The sequence below is a fragment of the Sebastes umbrosus genome, chromosome 23, assembly GCF_015220745.1.
Source record: "Sebastes umbrosus isolate fSebUmb1 chromosome 23, fSebUmb1.pri, whole genome shotgun sequence".
Taxonomy (NCBI): domain Eukaryota; kingdom Metazoa; phylum Chordata; class Actinopteri; order Perciformes; family Sebastidae; genus Sebastes; species Sebastes umbrosus.
In genome coordinates, this window is record NC_051291.1 from 21,770,396 (window position 1) to 21,798,078 (window position 27,683).

At 41.2% G+C, this 27,683-nt stretch overlaps 1 long non-coding RNA gene across 1 annotated transcript; it reads right to left on the minus strand.

Annotated features, from left to right (window-relative positions):
* LOC119482399 lies at window positions 1–26,860 on the minus strand. The gene is made up of 4 exons (XR_005205419.1): window positions 26,637–26,860; window positions 17,459–17,463; window positions 5,122–5,132; window positions 1–13 (listed from the first exon to the last, which is right to left on the minus strand). It is a non-coding gene; the product is annotated as an uncharacterized LOC119482399 (long non-coding RNA).
* Between the last annotated feature and the right edge of the window lie 823 nt (window positions 26,861–27,683).

Below are 27,683 nucleotides of genomic sequence, written 5' to 3' on the forward strand. Positions count from 1 at the left end.
GCTGCCGACCGGACTGATCTGATAACTTTACCTCTCAACATCACTGGAGATTCACACCGGAGTGAAGACAGATCACAGATTAAACATTTTATAGTTTAGTTGTCTTCTTATTCACCATCTAGTTATAATCAGTGTTAACTGTTGGTGTGAACAACAAACGGACCATGTTGATGGTGAAGTGTTCCAGCAGCAGAAGGACCTGCAGGATCTCTGCTTCACATACCACAGCTGATGGAGTCTGACACTGAAAGAGCTTTAGAACAGCTGACAACGAACGGACCTCAAACAACTTTATTCGTTTATTAGAATGATTTTTCTTTTCATGATCTGTTATTTTCCCCGTTAACTTTTATCAAGGATCCAGTTAAAGTCAGAGAGAGAAGGAGGGTCTGTCTTTTACACCTTTTACATCATTTATCATCATTTCCATTCAGTCACATGTGAGGCTGATAATTCCTGAGTGTTGGGTTTGATATGAGTTATATCATTCAATTATCCCTGAAACATTCAATCTAATAAATAATGTCCAGTGTTCAAAAGTCATAATAATCATATTCTGGGTTAATAAATCATGAATTCAAAATCAGAATATCAATAAATACAGTCACAAATACTGAATAAATGATATAAAGATATTGTGCCAGTAGAGATGGTTCCTGGTCCTCTAAGCAGGACAGTAGAAATACAGACTGCAGCTGTTATTCATGTGCAGCTGTTTGTTAAACAGGTGTGATGACCCCTCCACTCCACTAGGTGTCCCCGGTGTCCTTTTGCTGGTTCCTCTTTGTGTTGCAGGGTGGAGTGTTGTCAGGCTGATGAGCACCACCTGGACTTGGTGTGGTGGGGATATCAAAGCTCCCGGTGCAAACTGACTAACAACATTGAATATTTTTTCCATTAAAAATTCCCCAAAATTATGCAAAAGCATATTTTTCCAAACTAAGAGTTGTAGTACAACTATGAGGAGACCATTAATGTGTGAAGTAATTTTGGTGATACTATACTGTATAACAGTGAAGTTATTGAATATTTTTATAGCATCTCTTTTTGGTGTTGCACTTTGTAGACGGTCCCTGACCACTCATCTTACAGCCGGCTGCACATAGAGACCAATATGTCCAGCTCGGAGGACGGCTTGTTGTGATTAAAATGAGGTTGTAGCTCGTTGTCTACCTCACTACGGTTAGAAAGAGCTGTCGTTTGTGTTTTAACAACGTTTCAGCTATAAGTTATTGATCCAGGAAGTATGAATCTGTCAATATCTTTCACACTTAACCGAAGTACATCATCTAGGGGGGCTCCGTACAAAAGTAATGCGTGGACAGTCAGGAATGACTGGAAGAAGAGTACTATGAAGTAACTCGTTCCCTCGAGTTAGTAACTCGTTCAAATTAATAACATTTTTCTCCTAGGGGTCTAGGGGTGCTCCGTACATTTCATCATATTTGATTTGGAAAACTCTTCTCACATCCTCTTTTATTGTGAAGTTTTGTCTCCCTGTGAAGTCCACGTGTCAGGTGATCTTACTCACCATGACCAGGCACACTCTGTTCTCCCTGTGGGCGCCGTAGGTTCACAGGATGCCCATGATCACGGTGACGGAGCCGACCGCATAGATGTAGCTGATGGGCTGACCCTCCAGCTGGAAGCACAACAAGTGATGGACAGGTTCATATTTTAGTTTATTTTTAAAGACACTGAGTTATTTTTCTGTTTGTAATCGGTGTTAGTTCTTACGCCTTCGCCTCCATTAACGTTGGTGAGGACCTGAAACAGCCGAGCAAGCACGATGAGGACGCCGCCAAAGATCTGAAACAAATAAAACAGAGTTTGATCAGATCCAACGACTAAAACAACACATGTAAACGCACACAACAAGTTCCTATGCATCAGAATCACTGCCTACGTCAGTAGTCGCGACATGACGCTACAGAAGTTATTATATTACAGGATCATTTTACGTCTTTGGGCTTCTAAAATGGATTCAAATAAAACAGAAAAAAGTTGATGGACAACAGAAAATGAGTCTGTAACTATTCTGATAATAATTTAAGTAAAAATAAATTAAATGATCCTGTTTAATCTCCTTAAATGTGTAAAAATCTGCTTGTCTAAATGTAATTAAATGGAATATTTGGGGTTTCAGGATGTCGGTCGGAAAAAACTAGACATTTAGTGACATTAGAGCTGCAACAATTAGTCGAACAATCGATAAGTCGATTGAAGGGATATAATTCGCCAACAATTTTGAACATTAAAGTATTTTTTCATGGAAGAATGCCAAAAAAAATTGTTTTCAGTCTCTCAAATACAGAGATTTCCTGCTTTTCTCTGCTTTACATCAAATTAAAATGAATATCTTTGGGTTTTGGACAAAACGAGACATTTAAATTCATCACCTTAGAGAAATTGGGATAGACATTTTTCACTATTTTCGGACATTTTATAGACAAATCGATTTATCGATAAATCTAGAAAATAACTGGAAAATTAATCAGCCTGATAACTAATTGATTAGTTGATCAAAGGAAAATAATTTGACAATTTTTCTTAATGTTAAAGTAATTTTTCATGCAAAAATGGCAGCAAATTCAGTTTTCAGCCTCTAAAATATAGAGATTTCCTTTTATCTGTTTCATATCATATTAAACTGAATATCTTTGAGTTTTGGACAAAACAAGACATTAAATTCATCACCGTGGACTTTTAGAAACTGGAATGGACATTTTTCACTATTTTCTGACATTTTAGAGACCAAACAATTCATCGATAAATCAATAAATCTCGAAAATAATTAGAGATTAATCAATTATAAAAATAATCAGTATTTTATGCCTTTTTTTTGAAGGTGTAACAACCCTAAAAGATTGGGAACAACTGTTTGTTTACTGAAGATCAGGGCTGCAACTAATAATTATGTTCATTACTGAATTATTATCTTTGTGATTAATCAATTAATTGTTTTTTATCTGTACTGAAACTCTGTCACAAACATTCCTATCAGGTAACCAGAACAATGAGCCCACAGGGGATAAAAGCCGAGGAGATTCAGACTGACCTGGTTTCATGAGGACAAACCCTCAAACAGGCCAACTAAAGTTACTGTAAATGAACACCAGGGGCTTTTATTGTGGAAAAAAGGTCTAAACTAAAGCTCTCTGCGGAACCAGACAGCTGCAAACTATTAAATGTAATTGTTGTTTTGGCTTCAGACTGACTGGAAACCAGCAGAGAAACAAATCAAACAGAAACCAAAGCATCAAAACTCTCCACCAAAAAGCAGATAGCTTATAAAAACACTAGAAAATCCATCTGCAACGATTTTCTTTAAGCTTTTAAGACACTTTTGAAGAAACAAGAAAAAACATTTGATGGTTCCAGCTTCTTGAATGGTAGGATCTGATACTCCTTTAGTGTCTTACATCATAGTCAATTGAATAATATAAATTATTAAATCAATAATAAATCAATAATGGCCTGTTGGAAACATAAGACACACGATGACTGTGCACATGTTTGACACTCACAAACACGCTGATAACATTACAGTTAACTATAAAACATATTTTTAAATTCAGAAGAAACATTTGTATCTTTAAAGCTGTTTATTTCACTAAGCTTCTGTTGGAAGCCTGAAACGAAGTTCCATATAAATGAGCATCCAAACATGTCTGTTTCTAACCTTGTCCTAGCTGAGTCCACCTGCTCAGTTCACTCATTTAAGGGCTGTGTAAAGGGAAATCAGAGTTTTGTTTCTAACCACATTATAAATGTTGGAAAATAGTTACTGAAAACATTTGCAAAGACTGTGAACATTGTAGTACTGGATTGTGGAGTTAGACTGTTAAACTGTTTTTCATTAGTTTTGTGTTCAGGATTTTGTAGGCGGGGCTAAAATCATAGCTGGAATACGTACTTGAATCATCCTTTACATAACCCCGCCCCCTAGCACTATATAAGAACTAGAGCGCATTAGCATCAGTGTGTTGTCCCGCTCCATCGCAAATTACTGAGTCCACGATAACTTCCAGTTGCTAGCTAGCTATGCCTTTACCAGCACCAACCCGCAAATGCATCTTCCCTGGATGCCAGAAGAACAGCTTGGTGTCATTATTTAAATTTCCCAGCAATGATGACATGAAGAACAGGTGGATTGGATTTGTGATCAAAACAGTGAGGCGACACACGTCAGCTAAAAGCACAATATCACTCTATATTTCAGGTGCTTGGCAGTAATGTTAGCTGACCAGACGAAGGTCTCCATGAATCAATGCTGATCCTAGTGTTGGCTTTTCCTGCCTCAGCCTCCCGACCGCGGCCGGAGGGAATGGGGAGACGCCGGAGTTTTGGTCGGAGGCGATAACGTTTCTCTCTGCGGAGCCCCGTCACTTCACAAGACACGGGAAACCTCTGTTGGTCTGGAGGAGCTGCAGCAGTTATTTCTGCACAAACGTCCACTGTACATTCACTAGATATTCTCAGAGCTACTAACTCTCCTGCAGTGTGTAATGTGCGCGCATGCACGTGTGAGTGGAGCGAGCTGAGTGAAGGCAGGCAGGCAGGCAGAGGAGCAGAGTACAGCAGAGACTCCGGCCCTGGAGACCAAAGCTACGGTCTCGACCGCGTCCTCTGACCGCGGCCAACGCTGTTTTACAATACGGGCTTCACTAGATACAACTGATCAACGGGTGATTTATATGTGTAAGAAGTTTCAAACTTCAGACTGTTTGTCCCATGCGCGCTCGCGTGTGGCTACGCTTTTCAGACAAGACTCCAACACAAACTACACGGAAGCACCAAAACCTCTTGGTTGTATCTAGTGAATCCCGTCTGTAAAACAGTGTTGGCCGCGGTCGGAGGACGCGGGGGAGACCGTAGCTTTGGTCTCCAGGACTGGAGTCTCTGCTGTACTCTGCTCCTCTGCCTGCTTGCCTTCACTCACACACCGCGCTTCTGCAGATTCTGCAGCCAGTGGCGATCCCATATCTCCACAATCTGGGACCTAACTTCATCCTCCAAGATGACAACGCTCGCCCTCACAAAGCCAGGGTTATCACAGACTACCTCCACAATGTGGGAGTAGAGAGAATGGAACGGCCTGCCAAGAGTCCAGACCTCAACCCAATTCAACACTTGTAGGATCAGCTTGGGCGTGCTGTACGTGTTAGAGTGACCAACACAACCACGCTGGCTGACCTGCAACCAATCCTGGTTGAGGAATGGAACGCCATCCCACAGCAACGTGTGACCAGGTTGGTGACCAGCATGAGGAGGAGGTGCCAGGCTGTTGTGGCTGCGTATGGATCTTCCACCGCTACTGAGGCTCCTGATGGTGTATTAAATTAATAAAGTGTAAAATAGCCAATATGTCTTGTTTGTTCCTCGTTACTGATAGAGAGTTCAATCATCCAATCCACCAAACAACTCAAAACAAGAGTCAATACCAACAGGAGAATACACTGTTTACCATTGACGGAGCATTTTGGCAAATTTTTCTTGGGCGCTACCCACATAATCAGCTGTGCTGCTCATCCCACAAATGCATGATCCTTACAAGTTGGACATCACTGTGAAGGTAAATAAACAGGCTTTCCAACCATGTAAAATACAGTGCCAATTAGCATTGTAACAACAGAGAAATAATCCATCAAACACAAGTTTCCGAACTTTTTTTCCCTAGTATATATTCTTACTTCTATGTTACTTCTAAGTATAAAAATGACAGAAAATGCTCCTTAAAAATAAAATACTTTGTTCATAGTCAATGAAATGGAAATATAAATTGAGTACACATGATGCAAAAAGTAGCAGAGCCATAACTGTTATGTTAATTGTCCAGATCATGTCCTCCAAAGAAGTAAAGGGTTTCTTCTTGTATAATGAAGTTGTGTCAGCTGGTAATGTAGGCTCTCAGGTCACAGTGGTTATCCTGGTGCGTCTTCCTGTGGATACTGAGTCTTTCCTGATACTGCTTCTCATCTGTGTGGAAAGTCTGGTGAGTCCAGGAATACCTCATCAAACAGGAGCTTCAGCACCGAGCATCAAGTCATGAGCTGTAAAACATGACAGATCTTTGCCATCACAGCAAAGAAAAAAAACACTTAAGAAAACAAAACTCCCTTTCCTTGCTGTTCTATATATCGCCAACTGGTGTTCATAAATGCCATTGCAAATGGCGGTCGCGTCTGTGAAAGCAGCTCCATGCGACTCTACATTGTGTGCCTTAACAGTTTCATAATGAACCGAAAATGTTTACACTTCTCAACGGGTGGGCTTTATTTTCAAACAATTATAACGTTGTGTCCCAAACCGAACATCAGTCCGAGGATTAAACTGACACTACAATTTTCAAAGAACCACAACACTCCTTGAGTTCTCCACAAATATTAAGCATTTGTATGACATATTAGAATTAAAAGCATAAATGTAAACAATGGACAACCTTTGCTTGATTCTCTTCTGGCCACATTATCCTAGCCTCCTTTGTTTTTCTCTTTTAAAACACTGAGCAAACAACTCTTGCAGTCACCAGGGGTTCTATTGGCACCATTGTAAGAACATTACATGGTATAGATTTGAATATGAATTGAAGATTATAGCAATAGTTGGGACAGCAAATAAGCCAGTACAGCTTCATAAACTTATCGAACTTTTCTCTGATAACAATTTACAGTACCGTTTCACTAAAGCATCTAACTTTTCTCTCATAACTATTAATAGTGCAATAATGATTGCAAGGGTTACCAAGTGCTGTCTGATGGCCATTCACTCTTTAATATAGGCCATCGTTCAACCATGTCTTTTACAGCAGGCTCCTATTTTACTATCTCTCGTCTGCGTAGTGGAAATGTTTGGTCCATCATTTGTGAGATGAGGGTGGCATTTGGTTTCTTTTTCTTCATTTCCTCCATGAGAACCTTTCTGGCATTTTCAAGGCTTGCTTCATCATGTCCTACAGGTAAATTAGGCAGATAATTTGCTTCACCTCTTTGTGGCCGTTTGATATTCTTGTTTGAAGAGTCCCCCTCTGGGTTGTCTTTACTTCTTTTACCCCCATTGATTGCTACATCCTCAACATCCAGCTTTTCGAAGCTTTGCGGAATAGTTGGCCATCTTAAATTTAAGGCTGTTCTTCCAGCCATACCATCCTGGCTGAGAACCAGGCCTCAGTAAGGCAGGGCTGCTTGCTAACTCAGTGCCTTTGCAACACGCTGATGTCATCATCTTCAGGATAAGCTTTGAAACTGTACATTGTCTCAGCAAGCTTTTCGAGTATATCATGCTCATATCGTGATAGAGTCATACGTGTTCCATCTTTCATTAAGGCAAGATCTCCCCTGTCTCAGTCTGTAATCAACATCAACTGATAAATTGGGTATCTCAAAGAACTCTGGCCATTGTTGTCTTCTTAGCAATGGTGATGTTCCAGCAGTCGACAGGATCTCAGTGTCTGCTGTGCTGCACTCAGTGTCTGATGTTGTGGTGGGTGATGACAGGGCTGTTAAATTGAGAATCACGAGAGGGATGATTTTCAGTGAAGCTCTGTCAAGCAAATCTCTTATTTCAGTCAAATTGCAGAGAGCATTATTGAAGTCTTGATCTTCGTACTGCAGTTTAAAGTCATACTGCAGCAACAGTTTATCCTTCAGTTACACCTTTAATTCTTCAATGGAATCCGGTCTTTCATTTAAAGATAACTTCCTGATATCATCTTCATTGATGACAACTCTCAAGGCAATAACCTTTTGGTCCATTTTGATAACTCATCCTGAGAAAAAGGGAGAAATCCTATGTGAGATTCCAACATTTCAGATTTTATGTCACTGGGACATAATACGTACCGTTTAAGTGTAATAAGTTGTTTGCCTCTAACTCTGTAAAGTGACAGGGGGAAAACATCATTCAGCTCAGACAACTGGATGACTGAGAGGGTGGACAATGGCTGCCTACAGAGCTCATATGCTCTAAGATGCCTCATCATACCGTGAGGTCATAAGTCTGCAGACTAAATAATGTCAGTATTGAACACCACAATCTTTGCTATTTGTCTGAAATCTGGGAGCCCTGAGCAAGATCAAACCGAAATGACCATGTCAGCACTGTACTTAATGCCATCTATGCAGACAGAAGATGCTACAAGGACTGTGTTCTGCTGGGCATTCCTGTGATAGAGACAGCTCTGCACATTTTCAGGAAATGAAGCAACCATCACAGACTTGACTTTATTCATTTCAACAGATGGCTTGAAGAAGGAGGTGGTAGCCAAATGGAAGTCTATCATTTTCTGGTGTCTGAGAGCTAAAGTAAGGGCAATGTTCTTGAAATTGTGAGTGTGACGCACAACTTTTTTGAAGAACTTGTTTTCCTTCAAAACGCATTGTCCACACATCAGATAATGGACCAAAGGTTTGAATTAATTGAGGGTAGTGCTCAATGTAGTGGTGCTTTGGCTGTAGTCTGTCGTTTGGGAAAACTTTCTGAAATAAATCTGTATGTTCTGCGATCTTGCATTCAAGAAAGTACTCCAACTCCTCTGTAAAGCTTGTGGACACCGACACTTCCACTACATCTTTTAAGTCCATTAAAACCTCCCAAATGTCATCCCCCTCAGGAACATGATGACCAATCAGTAGTGGGAAAAGTCGGAGAAGTGCCCAGTTTTCATGACCATTTCCTCCAATTGTTCCCTTGGAGGAAAAGTTCTTTGTGATGAGCTTGGGTTGGTTTGTTCTGTCTGAAAATGTATATGGAAACTTTGTAATGGCCACATTCAGGATCTCAAGTGAGAAGTATCCCTTCGATATCAGTGCCTTCAAGCACAAGGCCAATTCAGCTGGAACAACGCCCTCCAGAAGATTATGCAAAAGGTCTGGCGGAAAACCATCGACAACATGAAAATGTTCCATGCTTTCAGTAAGAGGGCAACTTCTTTTCACACCATATTTTTGAGCCATGGTAGAATCCTGCAATACCTCTTGCACATGTCTGTCATGATTTTCTTTTGTTCTTGTTTGAAATGAGCCTGTCCGCACTTCCTTGTGTTGTATTTCCTCACGCTTAGCCATACAGAATCGACACATCTGACTTACTGTGAAGCTTTCAAAGAACCCTCCCAAAGAATGGGCAGCTAAATTGTCTGCTGCGACAAATAATACAGTGCCTTTAATGCTGGCTCCTAATTGCTCAACATTATACCACCATGTTGCTCAAGAGAAACAAGGTCCCTGAATGAGAGGGCGAAGAATTTCACCATAATCATAGTCTTTCATGATGTTGGCCTTGCAAAGCAGAGCAAGCTGAATGCAATGAAGAGAGGAGCGATATTTAGGATGCAGAGTGCCAAGTACCCAGTAGATGGCAAATAGCTTGTGCTTCTTTCTGGAGGTTCCCAAGGGGTTTGCTACCTCAAAATCATCTATGAAGAGCAATCCTGAACTCTTCCTCTGTCAAGAAAGAATTGCCTATAAAGCGGGAACCAACCCTGTGCGATTTGTATCCATGTGACAAATTTGTCTCAGTTGAGATGGCCTTATCCAAAATGTCTCTATTGCTTAGCAGTGTCTGCAGCATTTTTAGTATGGGGACATACACAAATGTTTGCTTGTCGTTTTTTAAGAGAAACTCAACAGAGAATTCTCTTAAAATGCATGATGTTCGTTTGCTAGCAGTTGACAATGATCCTCCAGTAGAAGTGAATTTCAGGAATACGTTATCTCAGTAACTGACTCTAGCTATCTCACTCACTAAAGAGTCATCAACATCTCCACAATGCTGAATTAGTATTCGTCGAAGTGAGGAATGTAATAATGGCTGTGACAGCAAATAAATTTGGTTGATTTGCTCTATAACCTTTTGCAGAGCATTTTCAGAGCTGCTAAGGATTGATGACATCTTCAGAAAAAGAGCAGCTACATTATGTTCCAACTGTCTCTCCAAGTCTTCGACATCTTCGCTGAACTCAGTTACCTCGAACTCAACATCATCAGCTTCAGCTTCAGCTTCAGGGACACCATCCTCAGGTTGAACATCCAGATTAGAGGGAAGTTCTTCAAGTATATTTGCTGAAATAATTTCCGGTTTGAATGCCATCTCATTGTGCATCTGATGCTCTTTGCTTTTGTGTGCATTAAAGGTGGAATAAACATTGCTCTGAAAGTTACAGCCTTGATATGGATAAGTGACCTTTTGCTTCATCTTCAAATGTCTTCGCAAATGGGTGAAAAAGTCAGCCACAGAGCAAGGCTCCACAAAGTCACACAGCTGACAGTGGAATGAGGTTTCACTCACTTTCCGTAGATCCTTTTGAGTGTGCCATGTTGATAAATCTACCTTGAGTGCATTAAAAGATTTAAACGTGCACAGGCATTCCTTATGAAGGCATGGGAATGTTGATATCCGAGTGTGGCACCCGTGTTTTAAGCGGTAATGCTTAAATAAGTAGCCTCTCTTTTCAATAGTAGAAGTTTTTGATCTGCATAGTAAATCTGAAAAAAGAAAAGAATTCTAGCATCAAACACACCAAGTGTTGATTTAAAAATAAATCTTTACTTTTTTTCATCTCCGTAACATATTCTACAGATAGACATCGAAACTGTAGTAAAGTCTTGCTGGTATGATGTTGATATACAGTCAATGGATCACCTTCTATTGTTGCTGCTGTGAGACGCACCCGGGACGCAGCCGAGACGCACGCGGCAAAAATAGGCGAGACCTCTATTCTATAAAAGAGACGCAGCTGAGACGTCTCAGTGGGCAGTGTGGCTGCTCTAACCTGTTAACATGGACGCCAAAATAAAAAACGGCGCGTCACGCAGCCGCCACGCGCTCCTGACGTTGTATGTGTGTCCACGCTGTTATCCTCACCCCGGGCCTCCTTCACCCTGGGCCTTACCGAGCCACTCGTGGTGGGAGGAAATGCTTCTATGCTCCGGGCCAGCCAGCGCCGGAGGGAGAAGTCCCTCCACACAGAGTCTGCCTGCGGGCAGATAGCGCTCACCACACCCGCTATTTACGGTTCATTGTGAAGTTAGCAGCAGACCGCCAGTCTTGTGAAACCCTGACATTAATAACGTTAACGCTACTTACGTGAGCGAGTGGATGTTTTGAGAGGGAAAAAGTAAAGAGCTAACATTAAGCTATAATTTACTTAAGTTATAGACGAATCTCAAGTCATCCAAAAAACACATTATAATGTATTTAGATGAGCCCAGTCAGCCCCTCTGCATATTTTATCCTAATATAACGTTCCTCCATCGAGTTTATCTGATAAATGCTGTGAAACTAACTTAGTTGTGGATTGAAAATGTTTAGCCTCGTGGCTAAGCTGCTAGCTAGGCTAACGTTATCCCGAACTAGCAACCTAACGCCTGGCACTGAATTACAACTGGACAGCAACACGGATGTAAGGGCATGGTAAATCAATTTTATGTACTCACCAAAATCAGTGTTCCAAGGACAAGAATCGGGGCAATGCCAATGATAATGACCGCTGCCGTTGAAGTGACTTCCAGCTGCATGTGGGCTTGCTCAGACATGTTCCAGAAGGTAACGTAAACTAGTAGATGAGGACTGACAGGCCCATTTCTAAATGTTTAAAAAAAAGCATCATATCCCTGAATGAATCCAAATAAAGTGCATTGAGTTGGTCAGCTTTTTTGACCCCAAATTACAAGTTACTTATTTAAAATCAGTGTTAATAACAGGTTAATAGTTAGGTTCACTAATTATTTTTTATTAAATACAATGTTAGTATTTACAGTGTAGATGCCACATTGACTCCTGGATCGTATGTCTACATGGGTGCCATATTGGACCGGGCAAGACTGGCCTGTAATCCGGGATATTAACTATTCCCGTGAGTCACTTCTAAATTGATAGTGATTGATTGTTTGCACCTGGTGTGGAATGGCGTTTAATTTGGAACGATTTCTCAAAAATCCCACCCGTGATCAAATTGCTGTACGTAGGAAGGACGATCTGTTAGCGAGTGCTAAACTAGTGGAGTTGGGGGTGATTGTTTTGTTGGCGCCTACAGAGTCCAGTGTTCAGGATGATGGCGCCCTGGCCGAGGGTAGTTCTCAACCTAGGGGAGGAACTCCCCGTGCCGCGGCTGAGCCAGGGCCGAAAGTAGCCCCGGGTATTGTCTTCGAGGCGGAGGACCGGATTAAGACGCCGGTTACTCTCCCTCGGTACGATCCCATATCACCTGGTTCTTCAGGGTCTCGAGAAGAGGCACGTTTAAAGGTACGCCTAGCTCGTCTCCACCTTGAGACTCAGAAATATGCACAGGGAACGTCAGGCAGAGCTTGACTTCCGCCTGCAAGTCAAGAAGCTGGAGATAGAGGCAGACAAAGCTGTGGGGCTACGTCAGCTCGAGCTTGACTTGCAGAAGGAGACTCACTGCAGAGGGAGTTTCTGCGTCAGCTGACTCACCCTCAATGCTTGTTTTTCACCTAGAGCCTTTGATATCAGTAAACCTATCACTTTAGTTCCAAATTTCCGGGAAACTGAATTGGATTCCTACTTCAGCGCCTTTGAGTGCATTGCTCTGGCTCTTAAGTGACCTTCAGATATGTGGTCCCTACTGTTGCAATGTAGGTTATATGGTAAAGCCCAAGAGGTAGTGTCAGTGCTCGCTCTTGAGGACAGCAAAAATTATGACACTGTGAAAGCTGCATTTCTGCGCGCCTATGAATTGGTGCCAGAGGCTTATAGGCAAAAATTTAGAGCCCACAAAAAGTCTGCCACCCAAACTTATGTGGAGTTTGCAAGGGATAAGGGAAGTCTCTTTGACAAATGGTGTTCTGCTTCTAAATGTGCCGATTTTTCTGCCCTTCGTGAGTTAATGTTATTAGAAGAGTTTAAGAAATGTTTGCCTGAGTGCATGGTAGTGTACCTAAATGAACAGAAGGTAAAATCTTTATCTGCTGCAGCTGTTATGGCTGATGAGTACATGCTTACGCACAAGGTTACGTTCACTTCTTCTTCTGATAAACCTTGTTTCGCTCCCGCTGCTTCTTTTGATAGTTGTCCTAGCCGAGCTCCTCCAGTGCGTAAAGAGGAGAGAGTGTTTTCTTACTGCCACAGGCAGGGCACGTCATTGCAAAATTGTTTGCTGTTGAAGCGTTACAGGTAGGCAATAGAATTTACCATTTACTACTTACCATTTTCCAAGCAGTCTGCTTGTGGCTACAGTACGATGCTCAGTGGAATTGAAATGGGGTGTGTTCTGCGGCCAGTGCATAGGGTTCATGTGCAGTCTAGATTAATAAGCAGCTTCTTCCCTGTAGCGGTCTGTCCGGCGTTGCCGATCCGTGGCATCGCAATGTTGATGGGGAATGATATTGCTGGGGGAAAGGTGACGCCTACGCTTGAGGTGTTAGACACTACACCTACACTATCAGTCAGCCCAAAACTCTCCGCTAACAGGGATGATTCGGCACTGCCTGCTTTGTTTCCCTCGTGCGTAATTACACGCGGGCGCAAACACAGAGGCTTTCTGCAGAGAGTGACAAAATTAATGATGATCTAACCGACAGTGTGCTGTTGAAAGTCCTAACAGGTAAGACTAAACTAGACGCCATCGTGACGCCCGATTCTCCTCCTAAGAAGTTAAGGAGGTAACTATTGCCACTGCATCTCCTGAGCTCCGGCTGCCTGTAACTCAGGAGCGGCTCATCGCTGCGCAACAAGCTGACAAAAGTCTTAAACAATGTTTTTCTGCCATGGTAAGTAATGAATCCAGTAACCCTGAAACCCAGTATTTTGTGGAAGATGACATTCTCGTGTGTAAATGGTCTCCCACGATAACTGCTGGAGTTGAGTGGAATGTCATTCATCAAATTATCGTTCCTATCAGTTATCGTGAAAATGTGTTAACTCTGGCACAAGAAAGCCGTAGGCTGGGCATTTGGGAGTTAATAAAACCTACAACCTCAATCTGAAACACTTCTTTTGGCCAGGGTTAAAATCTTATGTCGTTAACCAATGTCACACCTGTCATGTTTGTAAATTAGCAGGTAAGCCAAACCAGATCATCCCTCCGGCACCGCTGCGCCCGATACCTGCTATCGGTGAACCATTTGAGAGAGTCATAGTAGACTGTGTTGGGCCATTACCGAGGTCAAAATCAGGTAATCAGTATCTACCTACCATTATGTGCACCGCCACTCGGTTCCCTGAAGCAGTGCCGCTGCGCAAAATAACCTCCAGCTCCATCGCTAAAGCCCTGACAAAGTTTTTCATTACCATCGGTCTACCAAAAATAGTACAGACTTATCAAGGCACCAATTTTAAATCCAAGCTCTTCGGACAGGTCCTTCAGTTATTAAGGGTTAGACATGTGATCTCCAGTGCCTACCACCCGGAATCAAAGGGCGTACTGGAGCGGTGGCATCAGACCTTAAAATCCATGTTGCGTAAATACTGTTTGGAGTCAGACAAAAGCTGGGAAGAGGGCATTCCTTTTGCCGCCCATGAATCCGTGCAGGAATCCTTAGGATTCAGCCCAGGGGAGCTTGTCTTTGGGCACGCTGTTCGCGGCCCTTAAAAGGTGCTAAAAGACAGGTTCCTCTCGGCTGAGCTGTCCGTGGAGGGTAGTGTACTTGACTACGTGAGTAGGTTCCGTGACCGTTTACATCACGCTCGTAATTTGGCGAAAGACGCACTTGCCAGGTGGAGATGAAAAGACAGTTCAACCGATCTGCTGTTGCCAGACACTTTGAAGTGGGTGACCAAGTGTTGGCTCTTTTACCCATTCCCGGCTCTTCCTTCTCTGCATGTTTTTCCGGACCGTATAGCATCCAAAAGAAACTTAGTGAGACGGACGTGATGAGAAATACTCCGGACCGAAAGCGCAAAACTCGTGTCTGCCATGTGAATATGTTAAAAAATAAATATAAAATGTATCACTCTTGTGACGCTAAAACAAGCTCCCCAACAAAGCATGACTCCTCTCCGGTAAGTGGTTGCTCCGCGCTCATTGTAGCCGAAAAAAGTCCTGGTGACGAGGATGGTTTGGCCGTACTCCCTCCCTCGCAGCACAGTGCGCGGTTACCAAATTCAGAGATGCTGAAAATGTTACCACGTCAGCTTATTCATCTGAACGCCGAACAACAGCAGGATATTGCTGATTTAGTAGCTGAGTACCCGTGTCTTTTTGGTGACGTTCCCACTCGTACCAAGGTACTAGAACATGATATCGATGTAAAAGATGCCCGATCAATTAAGCAGCACTCTTATCGTGTTAACCAGATTAAAAGAGAGCTGATGAAAAAAGAGGTAAAGTATCTGTTGGAAAATGGCTTGGCAAAGCCCAGCACTAGTTCGTGGAGCTCTCCCTGTTTGCTAGAGGCTAAATCAGATGGTTCACCCAGATCCATTAATGATTTTCGCAAAGTCAACGCCGTCACCGTAGCCGACTCATATCCGTTGCCACGGATGGAGGATTGTGTGGATAACTTAGGCGCTGCCAAATTTGTCACCAAATTAGATTTACTGAAAGGTTACTGGCAGGTGCCGCTGACTGAGCATGCGTCAGAAATCTCCGCCTTTGTAACACCACATCACTTTCTTCAGTACACTGTTATGGCGTTTGGTATGTGCAACGCGCCTGCCACTTTCTTTTTTTTTCTTTTGGTTCGCTCCGCTGTCACTCCGCTCCGAGATGACATCACGTCTTGAGGATCCCCTTCAGGGCGATGCCTCCGGACCGCACTCAGGTGGATGCCCTCAGTTTCCCGCCATTTGTGGTCCTGCCTCCGATACGTCACCGCTGATTATCCAATCACCAGCCTAATGTGCCGCCTGTCAAGATTTAAAAGCCAGCTGTGACTAGGCTATGGCGGGCAGTGATTACCATGATCTGTCCCCCATGCTTCTCGATTGTTTCTGTGAATTGTTAACTAGAATATTGTGTACCGGTCCAACAGCAGTCAGTGGACTTTAGATTGTGTAAATTAACTAGTCTGAAGAACTCGTTTGTGTTTATTTTTCCTTGTGAGTAGAGCAGTTGTTTAGCTGTCTGTTTGTTAGGGATTATTCAAGGCTAGGGTGTGTGCTTTTATTTTCTCCTTTTCGCGTCACCCGAAACCCTCGTTTTTGGTTGTTGTAATTCAAACCATTGTACGCTTTATTTTGCTTTAATTTCAGTCCTGAAGGGGATTCTTTCACAACAGTGATCCGCTAGCTGTACATTATCCTGCTTATTACACGGCAACTTACTTAAGAAATCAATAATTTGACACAAACACGTTCCGCCAAAGTCCGACATCAGAGCTGCGCCCATAGCAACGGTCTGCTATACATAGCAACAGCCTGCTATAAGTAGCAATGGTCTGCGATACATAGCAACGGCCTGTTATACATAGCAACGGTCTGCTGTAGAGAAGACCGCTGAACACCGTGATTGGCCAATCAGAATTGAGTATTCAACACAGCCGTGTAATAATGCTGGATAAAGTGACACTTCTGATGGAGCTTGATTGTCACAGTTTACAGTATAGCCTAATAAGTCTAATAACTCACTTTTACATAGAGGTCATTTTACAAACTTTAACATGTCTCTGGACAAACATGTAAATGAATCCCAGGTAAATATTGCTAGCTAAATAAATAGTTGTTTATTTAAGCCCAATTCCACATCCACGGGGCAGTTCATTATATTTATGGTAATTATTTTCATTCTCAGATTCAACCAACAACCATTAGGCTAACCTACATACGTAGTATGCAGTTTTACACTTAACTAATGTCAACACTGCCACTGGTTATTAAACCTGAACATTGATCATGTATCATGTACGTTGGTACATTGGTGACAATTAACGGTTATATAGAGAAGATGTCGTTAGGTTGTGAACATTGCTAATGTTAAGTCAACTGTTAGCTGACAGAGAACGCCTGACCTTAGCTTCTAGCTAACCAGATACACCTTGCATTTTAAACAACTACAATAAGGACTCAGCTAATGGGAACTAAGGGAAGCTTTGCTGATGTTCAACCAGCCCTGTGTCATCGCTGTTACGATTCTGTTGGTTTTGGTTTTGTTGTGTTGTTTTTGTGTTTGCTCTCCCCCTCCTGTCCTCTCTTTTTCTCCTGGCAGGGCATGTGTGTGGTAGGGGGCGTGGCTAGCTCCCTCAGGGCAGCAACGAGGCACACTAGGTCTTCAATCAGTTAATCAGACCCTCCATAAAAGCCTGGTCTGAACTCCACTACTCTGCATGATAATTCCGGCTCGTTCGGTAGTTGCTCTGAGTACTTTCACTAGTGTTTTTCAAGTCTACTATTTTTCCTAGTGTTTTTCATCGTGTTACTTACCCGTGGTGTTTTTTCCTGCTCTCATATTCCTTGGTGCCTTGTTGCTGCTCTGCTTCCGTGTTCTCTGGTGGCTATGAGATTCCATGTGCTCCAGCCTCGTGTTCATTCTCGCCTCGCCACGAGCCTGCCAGCTCCCTGCCACCCTGCCTGCATTTTTGTTTTCCTTGTTGGAAAATAAAGTCTGTTTCATTATTTTACTTCATTCTCTGCTTCTGGGGTCCAAAACAAAACTTAAACTTAACAATCGTAGTGTGTGCAGATTAATGGTGTTTGGGCTCCGTGTACGTTCAGGCAGTTGTTTTTTTCCGTTTGGCGTCCTTCCGTGTTGCCAGCGCCCTCTCCACCGGGACTTTGGCTGGCGGATGGGCGGTGAGCTCCAGGCACTGGCGACACAGGGCTCCGTTTGTCTGCACAACTCTTCCCTTTGACTGTTAACTAACTAGTTAGTTTAGATGTTTGAAATGCACGGTGTCTCTGGTTCCAAGCTCATTAGCTGTTCTCTGTAAGGAGATGTCGTTAGCTAGAATGAACACTGGTAAACCAACAGGAGAAAGTGAAATTCAGATCACTTTAATACCAGCTATAGTAACTAAACTAAGTTTCACTGGTCCATCAATTAATGATGCAAATGTACTCAAACTCAAATATCATATATATCATATTATTAAATAAAGTATTTTCATGATTACCTTCTGTCGCCCACCGAATATTCCGCCCACCCTTGAGATTTTTCTGGACCTCCCATCCCCCAAAACTATGACATCAGAACCCACGTGATGGGTTAGTTGTATTGATGGTCCTGGAGCAGACAAGCACCTCACAGTTTTTAGTCATATCCTACAAGTGCTTTATTCTATCATTGGATCAATGGCATGTAAATACAGTGCAGAATCAAGCTACATTGTAAATACATAGTTAGCAAACTTATAGAAATGAATTAGATCAATCTATGATACTTATCATTTAATTTATTGTAATCTTTGGGTTTATTTATTGTTATCTATAAAATATACTCATAAGAATTGTAGATAAAAAAACATGAGTTTTAATGCTTTTTGATATATATTTAATTTCTACTGCTTTATTATATTTTATGTTATGTTCATTGGAATTCTACCAGTTTATTGATTTTAAATGAAATTATTTGATTTGGATAAAATACTGATTGTTGCCATATATTGTACATTGTTCTAAGCCAGATGTGTTGTCAGTTAATCCCCTTTTGTTCTAATTTATTGAATAAATAGAATAAAACCATCTTCCCACTTTTACTAAAATATGTTCATCCTGTGTCTGGTGTGATTCGTGGGTGCCACAAAATCACTGCAGTCTTAGTGATGAAAAAAGCCTTAAAAAGCCCAGCAGGGCATCTGATTTATATATTATTTACAACATGTTAGGGTTCCTCACTGCACATACATTTAGTATGACAACACAATAAAAACACAATCATAAAGCAAGAAAGTTAACCTCATACTAGAAAACAGATTTTTTTAATAATAATATATTATCAGAAATAACAAATTATAACAACATATATATATATAAACATTATCTGGGTCAAAGAACAAAGAAAATAATGTATATAATAATTCTTATGAACAAAAGCCCCCCTCCCACAAAAAAACACCCAAACTGTCCAAGAACAATACAATTACATTATAAACAAATTAATTACAAACAAACTTTCCCAAAAATGATACCGCTCCCTTCTTAATCCTCTTCCCTAATCACATCTCTAAACAAAGAAATAATTTCCCCCATCCCTGTTAAATCAAAATTTAGGGCACCATTCTTCATTTGTGGCCCACTGGGAGACACAGGTCCTGCAGCCAATAAGGCTGCGGCAGCATGACGTGGCAACCGGGTTTCTCATCACATCTGCGAGATTCATAATAATTGTAGATTAGAACAACAATTTGATCAGTATCTTCATGTCAACGTTCATCTCAATCCTGTTAAATATAGTAGAATAGAGCTCTTTACATTGTCCACAGAGAAAACAGAAAATCAATGTTTTATCAAACCCACTCAAACTTACTAAACAAAATCACACAAGGCGTGTGTCTATATTCTAACTTGCTTACATTTTGAAGTCCAACAGAATTGATATTAGATCCACAATTTTTCTCACAAGTATGGTATTTGGGTGTATTGTATTTCATACGAATAAAAAACATCTTTAAAAATCCTATATTTTGGAGAATGTATGTGAAAAAGTCCTAGTACAGAGCTACTAGATAACGGTGTAATCGGATGAACCTTGTAACCTAACAAAATTAGAAAAAAGGATACATTTCTCACATAAGCACATGACACATATAGATGTGCACCTGGATCTTGGTGGTCTCCGGTATTGTGGCTGCATCTGCTGCCGCGTCGGTGCCTGCTTGACACCAACTGCTACCATCCCTAATTAACTACGTCTGTACGAGGGACTACCAATGCTAACGAGGGATTTCCAACACCTAGTGACAATGTGGCAGCCTGGAGAATAACACTTCTCAATCACTGCCAAAGACATCAAGAGCTCCCAGCAAGCATGCTGATGCTGCAGGAACCAACGCACGGGCATCGATCGCAGGGACGTCCCACACCAATACACATGGACGTACTGAGGAGAGATGCTGGACAGTGCTGGCTTTCCGATAGTTGTATTATCACTCTTTCCATCCACCACTATTGGTTTTGTGTTATCAGTCCTACTTGTATTAGCTATTACAGCTGCTAGACTGCTATTGTGGCTGCTTTTCTTTCACTCTCGGCAGATGGCCGCCCGGTTCTGCTCCAGGTTTCTTCCCACTAATCGGGGAGTTTTTCCTGGCCACAGTGCGCTTGGTGGATCCTGTTGGGTCTCTAAACTATGGTGTACGGTCATAGACCTGCTCTATATATAAAGCGTCTTGAGATAACTTCTGTTGTGATTTGACGCTATACAAAAATAAATTGATTTGATTTGATCTATAGGCCTGGAATGGGTTTGTGTTTGGATGCTTTTGTAAAGTCTTAATTTAAAGACCAAAGCAATCGACAACTGTGGGAACATATGGAAAGCCTGCTATGCAGATCAACACTGAGGTACAAAGTACTGACTTAAAGTGACATTTGCCAGCCAGAACTAGCGTAATGATTTGATAAATGTTGAATATTTAATTAAGTGAATTCACATGAGAGCTCACACAAATTCCACCGTTTCATTCTGGGATCTCAATATTTGTTTGAGCTTCTACACTCGGATGAGCTTCATTTTAGATTATACTTACATGTCTTAACCCCAAACTGTAGCTCAGTATTTGGGTGTAAAAGATGATAATAATATTGTACGAGTCCATAAAGTGAACCTATTGTGTATGTAGAAATACTGTCATGATCACAGTTTTGGGTGTGCTAACTATTTCCTCTTGTTTCTGGCTACATGAGACAGTAGTAGACGTTTACTAATATTGTTTCAACTGTCGAAGAAAGTGATGGGCTGTTGTTGTTCATTCACAGTCTGTTATCAACCTACACAAACTGTTAACAGTGTGTTTTCAAACAGGATTTATGCAATAGATTTTACATGTAGCTTACAAACCTCTGCAAATGATGCACTTGAAGGTGTCCTTGACAGAGGCGATCTGTGCCTCTGTCAAGGTCACAGTAGCAGCCCGGTTGCAGGCGAACTGGCCGAGTTCCCTCAGACCCTGACCAATAGCAGGCAGCTCCTCTGCTGCCTGCACCAGGTTCTCCACATTTTCCCTCACATCCTCCTCAAAGAGACTAGGGAAGTAAGGAAATAAAAAAATGTAAAAAGTTAATTTAGACAATATGCCCATTACTCTACAAATTTCACTTGCGAATAAGTCATGAGTAGAAAACCAAACATCCACTGTGTTTTGATTACTGACTTGAAGTTTGAACATACAATTTATTTAAATGATAAGTTGAACTTATTGTGGGCTATTTACATGGTTCACATCTTTTACTTATTTGAATCAAGACAAATCTACCATTAAAAAAACAAGGGAACTGTTAAAAAGCCTGTCCACGTGCCCCACAGGTAGACTGCAATACAGCGTCTTAATGACGACGCCTAATCATCCAGAACTCCTCTAATACATGATCATCTTGGTTAATGTCACAGCCTGGGATTTGCTGTGAGTGTTTTCATGTTCAGTATCGCTGTTAGGGTAGAGTCTAGATTACTTTGAAGTGAATCTCTGTTTCTGTGTTTTCTGTGTGTGTGGACTTAACTACTTTGTGCTTGACCACCTCATGTCAGTTCTAGTAGCAGCTAAGGCTAATATTGTGCATTGAAAGGTTAGGTCTATCTGGTTTAGTCAATTTAGTGGATATATTAACAACTTTTGATTAACCAACCATTGTTAATAAATACCGTATTTTAATTTGTTATTATTATTATTGTCCTATACTGTAGCTTATATTGATATTCCTAATTGTACTCTCCTTTTATTTCGTATACACCCCAAACACATACTCAAATCCACATACAGACACAAGGAAATACATAGTCTACACACAAAATGTGCAGCAATTACGTAATAATGCCCTTTGTGAGCAACATCTCTTTTGTCTGGACCCTGACTCTGGACTGATTCTGCAAGTCAAGTCCATATCTGCCGTCTCACCCAGCTGCATCGTGGGATGTTCTAACCCTCAGTTTCAGTTACAAGTTTTAGGTTTTCATCCATATCTGTCAAACACAAATCTTCTCAACTTTCTGGTCAAACACAAACACTAGATGGTTGTCATTAGAAGGTTTCCAGTGAGGTCTCTTAACTTTGTATAATCACTCAGTTGGGTGGGGCTGATAAGGGCTCAGTGGACGACTCAGGCACTTTGCAACTACAGTACATTTTCAGATCAGTAAGCAAAGCATGCAGTATACATTTGGGAGACCCTAATGTGGGTGAAGTTTTAATGTCACTCATAAAGGCCTGTAATGGCCGGGAAGGGTTTGAACCATATGCATGTGGACAGCTCGCGTCTATGGTGTACATTTGCCAACATGATGAGACCTCCCCATTCAAATACAGTGGATCTTTATCTATTTTTTGATAATCTGTTTGTTGTCTGTTATTTGGGGGGGTTACAGTCTGTTGTTTTTTTGTCTTAAGCTGTTTACATGTTTCTTTAATGCATAACAGAAAAATGTTTGTGATGTTTATTCATTTTGGATAAACGGAATGCTTGTTACCTTGTCCTCCTCCTCTTCCTCCTCTGAATCTCGTCATACTGGCTATTTTCCATTGCCAGTGTTCTTCGTGCATTCTGTTTCCAGAAGGAAATGCCTACAGAAAAGATTAAAAAAACAAAAATGTATTGATATTTTGTTTCCAAGAGACATCTTAAGCCTCTGGAGGTGCTGGCACCTACAGAGAATCTGTGTTTGATTTCTTTACCAGTATAACAGCCGTGTTACATCTCTCAACCATATCCCAAAATAGAAGACTGTTTAAGTCCATTATTATTCTTAGGATTTTGTCATTAAATCAGAACATTTACTAAAAGTTAATAATTGCTATATGAATGTCGGGGGCTGTCAGTCCTTGCACTCAGAGCTCAGTCTATTAACTTGCGAGTTTTTAAGTTAACCCCCCACCCCACCCCACCCCATCCCTCTGATCATTTTCATTAACTGTTAGAAAAAGAGTTGAACCTGAATTAAGATTCAAATCCCTCAACAAAAAAAAAGAAAACTTTCAAAACTGCAGAGCATTCAGCTAAGCCACAGGAATTGACAAACTTTGTAAATACTATAACGTACCAGTTGTCCCGCTGGAGTCTGCCAGTTTGTGTCTGTGTGCGTCGCATAGGACAATGTCCTCCTCCGTCCGCAATTCAGCTTTGACCTTAGCCGTCATGAGGGGGACGGTTGCCTCCTGCTGGCTAAATTCTACAAATAATGTTGCCCCATCCACTAGGAGGTTTCCCTTCTCCACCCTTCCGATTAGTATGTTCCTTTCAAGACAGAGAAAAAGACAGGGTGATGGGCTGGATAGATAGAAAGAGAGAGAGAAAGCGAGAGATATTTCCAAATGAAGAGTTTGTGGAAAATCAAAAATCAACAATAATTCCTCTCCTATTTATTTAAGCAAGAGATGTTAATATTTAATGAATGAGGTGTCATTCATCATCTGTAAATTCACTGTGTTGACGACAATGCTTTTGTTAATCGTCTGGCTGCACATCCAGACACATTTTGCAACTTTTAACGTTGTTTCTCTGAATGATATCAGTCTGGAAAGGCTTTTATTCAAACTGGAAAGACTTGTTACTATGGCTTCCTTCTTTCTTTCCTTTAAGCCATATTTCTATCACCAAGAAACGTGTCAACAACAAGGCTCGTATTAAATAAAGTAACGCTCATTCATCTGGTTCCTCACGGTTAGATGTCCAGTTAGTAGCTCTGTCGATGGATAAATGGATGTCAACGTGCAGCCTTTGTGTGATAAACTACACAAAACAACCCAAACAGGATATGCCGCGGCAACCCAAAGTAAAGAAAAAGATCAACTTAAACTTCGTCTTTGTGAAATGAACAAGAAACTATATTAAAGCCCGTTGAAAAACTATTTCTTCTCTTGGCATCCTGAAGCAGCCTGCACTGTGCACAGCTGATACTAATCACCATGAAGGCATCAGCTGGTGCCAATTTATCAACAATTTAATGCCATGGTTGACCACACGGGGCACAAAAACCAACCACTACTCTATCAACATAATGTATATCTATAATAAATACCAACCACTACTCTATCAACATAATGTACATCTATAATAAATACCAACCACTACTCTATCAACATAATGTACATCTATAATAAATACCAACCACTACTCTATCAACATAATGTACATCTATAATAAATACCAACCACTACTCTATCAACATAATGTACGTACATCTTAGAATATGGAATTTAACATCTCCTTTTCTAATATTTGGCTCCTACACTTGTAATGAAACCATTTAAACGGAAGCAGCACGAATGTGTATTTAAACTTATTCTTTTGTATTTACTGGTTGGTAATTTAAAGGGACTGTTTGTAACTTTTTACACGTATAAATCTACGGGGTCGGTGTCCCATGCGCGCTTGCAAATGCGGCTCGCAAATGCAAATGCACGCTCGCATGTGGCTACGCTGTTCAGAGCGCTCCTCTGCCTGCTTGCCTTCACTCACACAACGCGCGCGTTCTTGCTCCACCTCATGTTCATGCGCGCACACTCCACACTGCAGAATAGTTAGTTTAGCTCTGAGAATATCTAGTGAATGTACAGTGGACGTTTGTGCAGAAATAACTGCTGCAGCTCCTCCAGACCAACAGAGGTTTCCCGTGTCTTGTGAAGTGACGGGGCTCCGCAGAGAGAAACGTTATCGCCTCCGACCGGGTGCTGGTGTCTCCCTGTTCACTCCGGCTGCGGTCGGAGACGACAACGTTACTCGCTGCGGAGCCCCGCTGCTTCAGCCTCCGGTCTGAAGCAGGAAAAGCCAACACTAGGATCAGCATTGATTCATGGAGAGACCTTCGTCTGGTCAGCTAACATTACTGCCAAGCAGCTGAAATATAGAGTGATATTGTGCTTTTAGCTGACGTGTGTCGCCTCACTGTTTTGAGGGATGCTCGTTCATGTCTATATGGAGCGAGCAAGCGCGAGCCCGACGCTGACTTTCTTTGACTTAACGGCCACAGGTGTCGCTGTTAACAAGCATTTCTGAAAGTTACAAATAGTCCCTTTAAGAAACAAGCCATTCACACCTTTGTAATAACTCTTTTTTAGCCAATTACTTTTTCAATATTAACTGATTTCAAACCTTGTGAACAGTCGCGCTGCACGTGAGGGTGGAGGTCCAGCATGGCCAACAGATGCTGCAGGCCTCGCCTGGAACTGAAAAGTTCCCGGCTGTCTTGCGGGTACAGCTGCAAAGATAAATCAACTATCAACTATTAGATACATTACCAACTATTTTGAAAATCGATCAATCACTTAATTAGTTTTTAAGGATAAAGTAAAAATTCTCTGATTTCAGCTTCTTAAATGTAACTATTTTCTGGTTTCTTTACTCCTCTACTGAATAGCTGTTAAATGATGAACAGAAAAAGACATTTGAGGATGTCATCTTGGGCTTTGATCAACATTTTATTTTTCATTTCATAGACCAACAACTAATCGATTTATCAAGACAATAATCGTCAGATTAATCGGCAATGAAAATAATTGTTAGTTGCAGCCCTACTTTCAGGTGCCTGGGATGCAGGGCCCTCCTCCTCCCTGCAGACCTCAGATCTGCTGCCTGCATTGATACGGTCAACGTAGCCAGTGGGGCCGGGCAGCACCACATCCCCTCCGTCAGCCACTAAATATATTGTCGATGGAATCAGCTGAAAGAGGGGTTGAAACAGGGATGAAAATATTTTTAAAGGTTTATTATTTTTTCATGTATTATGTAACACACGCGCACGCGCGCGCACACACACACACACACTTTGGGAAATTTAAATGAAATTAATCAACAATACATTTTTTTTTTATGTCAACATGTTTTATTTTTGCTAAAATGTATTTATAGAACCTAATGACTATGAAATACCCTAATTAATTCATTGACTTGCTTGTAGGAGCTGCAGTAATATCTAAAATATTGTTTTTTTTTCATAAAGTTTTATTGAACTTACTTAGCCTTACTGGGGTGTTTCAGTAACCATCCCTACACTCATGTTCCAGAACATAGCAACAGCTAATGTGCTCTCCAGAGCACCAGAAAGAGCATCAGGAGACACACATCTAGAAACTGAGATGAATTTGTATGCACATCAAGAAATGTCCTGTCTTCCAGCTACAGAACAAAAACTGCAACAAATCAATGAACATCAAGACAGAGATGAAGTGGTGAAACAGGTAAAGCAGTACTGTATTAAAGGATGGCCAGACAATTACAGCATAACAGGACCATGTTCTCCTTACCATCAGCAAACGGGAGATTTAACTGTTGAGAATGGACTGCTTCTACACGGCACACGTCTAGTGATTCCAAAATCACTGCAGAAAGAGATTCTAGGGAAATTGCACACAGGTCACCAAGGCATAACAACATGCAGAGAAAGAGCAAAACAATCTGTATGGTAGCCGGGACTGAGCACACAACTTCATCAGCTGGTGGAGAGGTGTGAAACATGTTTAAAAGAACGACAAAACCAAAGAGAAACCCTACTGCCAACTGAATGTCCAGCCAGACCATGGGAAATGGTTGGAACAGATCTGTTTGAGTGGAGCAACAGCCAGCATATGGTCGTAGTGGACTATTTCTCAAGGTACACTGTAAAAAAAAAAAAAGCTAGCAGAACTCAAAATTGTAAGGTAACAAACTTCAGCAGAATTTTAAGTTGGGCAATTAAACATAACATTTTAAGTTTTGCTTTTGAGTTTGCTCAACTTTCAATTCTCATTTCTGTTAACTCAACTCAAGTTGCAGTAACTTATAATTTCATATTGTAACAACTTTGAATCCTTATTTCCGTCAACTCAACTCAAGTTGCAGTAACTTATAATTTCATATTGTAACAACTTTGAATCCTTATTTCCGTCAACTCAACTCAAGTTGCAGTAACTTATAATTTCATATTGTAACAACTTTGAATCCTTACTTCTGTTAACTCAACTCAAGTTACAGTAACTTATAATTTCATATTGTAACAACTTTGAATCCTTACTTCTGTTAACTCAACTCAAGTTGCAGTAACTTAAACCTGTACATAGTACCCACTTAATTTCAGTTGAGTTAATTTAGTGGAATAGGTTAGAGTAACTTCAAATTGTGCACTGCAACAGTTAAGGTAAGTCAAATATATAAATTAGGACCAATCAAATGTATAAATAATTACAGATGCAACATCTACCTTCAAAACTTCTTTTTTTAAATCATTAAAACACAGCCTATCCAATCCTTTAGAACAAGGCCAAGTAACTGCTGAGACCCACAACTGTCCCAGTCTTAGCACTTAAATAACATGAAGCACTTAAGTTGTGTTTTAACATTATATACTAGTATGAATCACATATTGAACACCATAATACAATGAGGTAGCAGTTGTGAGCTTAGCAAGATAAAGTTAAAAGGGAAAAGTCAGCACTTCGACAGTGAGACTACTAAAAACAGTACACTTGTCTACGTAAGGGATAATGTACAGCGAGCCGGTCATTGTTGTGAAAGGAACGTTGAGCGGCATCGCACTGAAGGGGATTCTTTCACAACAATGACCCACTAGCTGTACATTATCCCGCTTATTACACAGTTACTTACTGAAGAAATCAATAATTTGACACAAAACGGACTGTCAGAGTCTAACATCAGAGCTGCGCCCA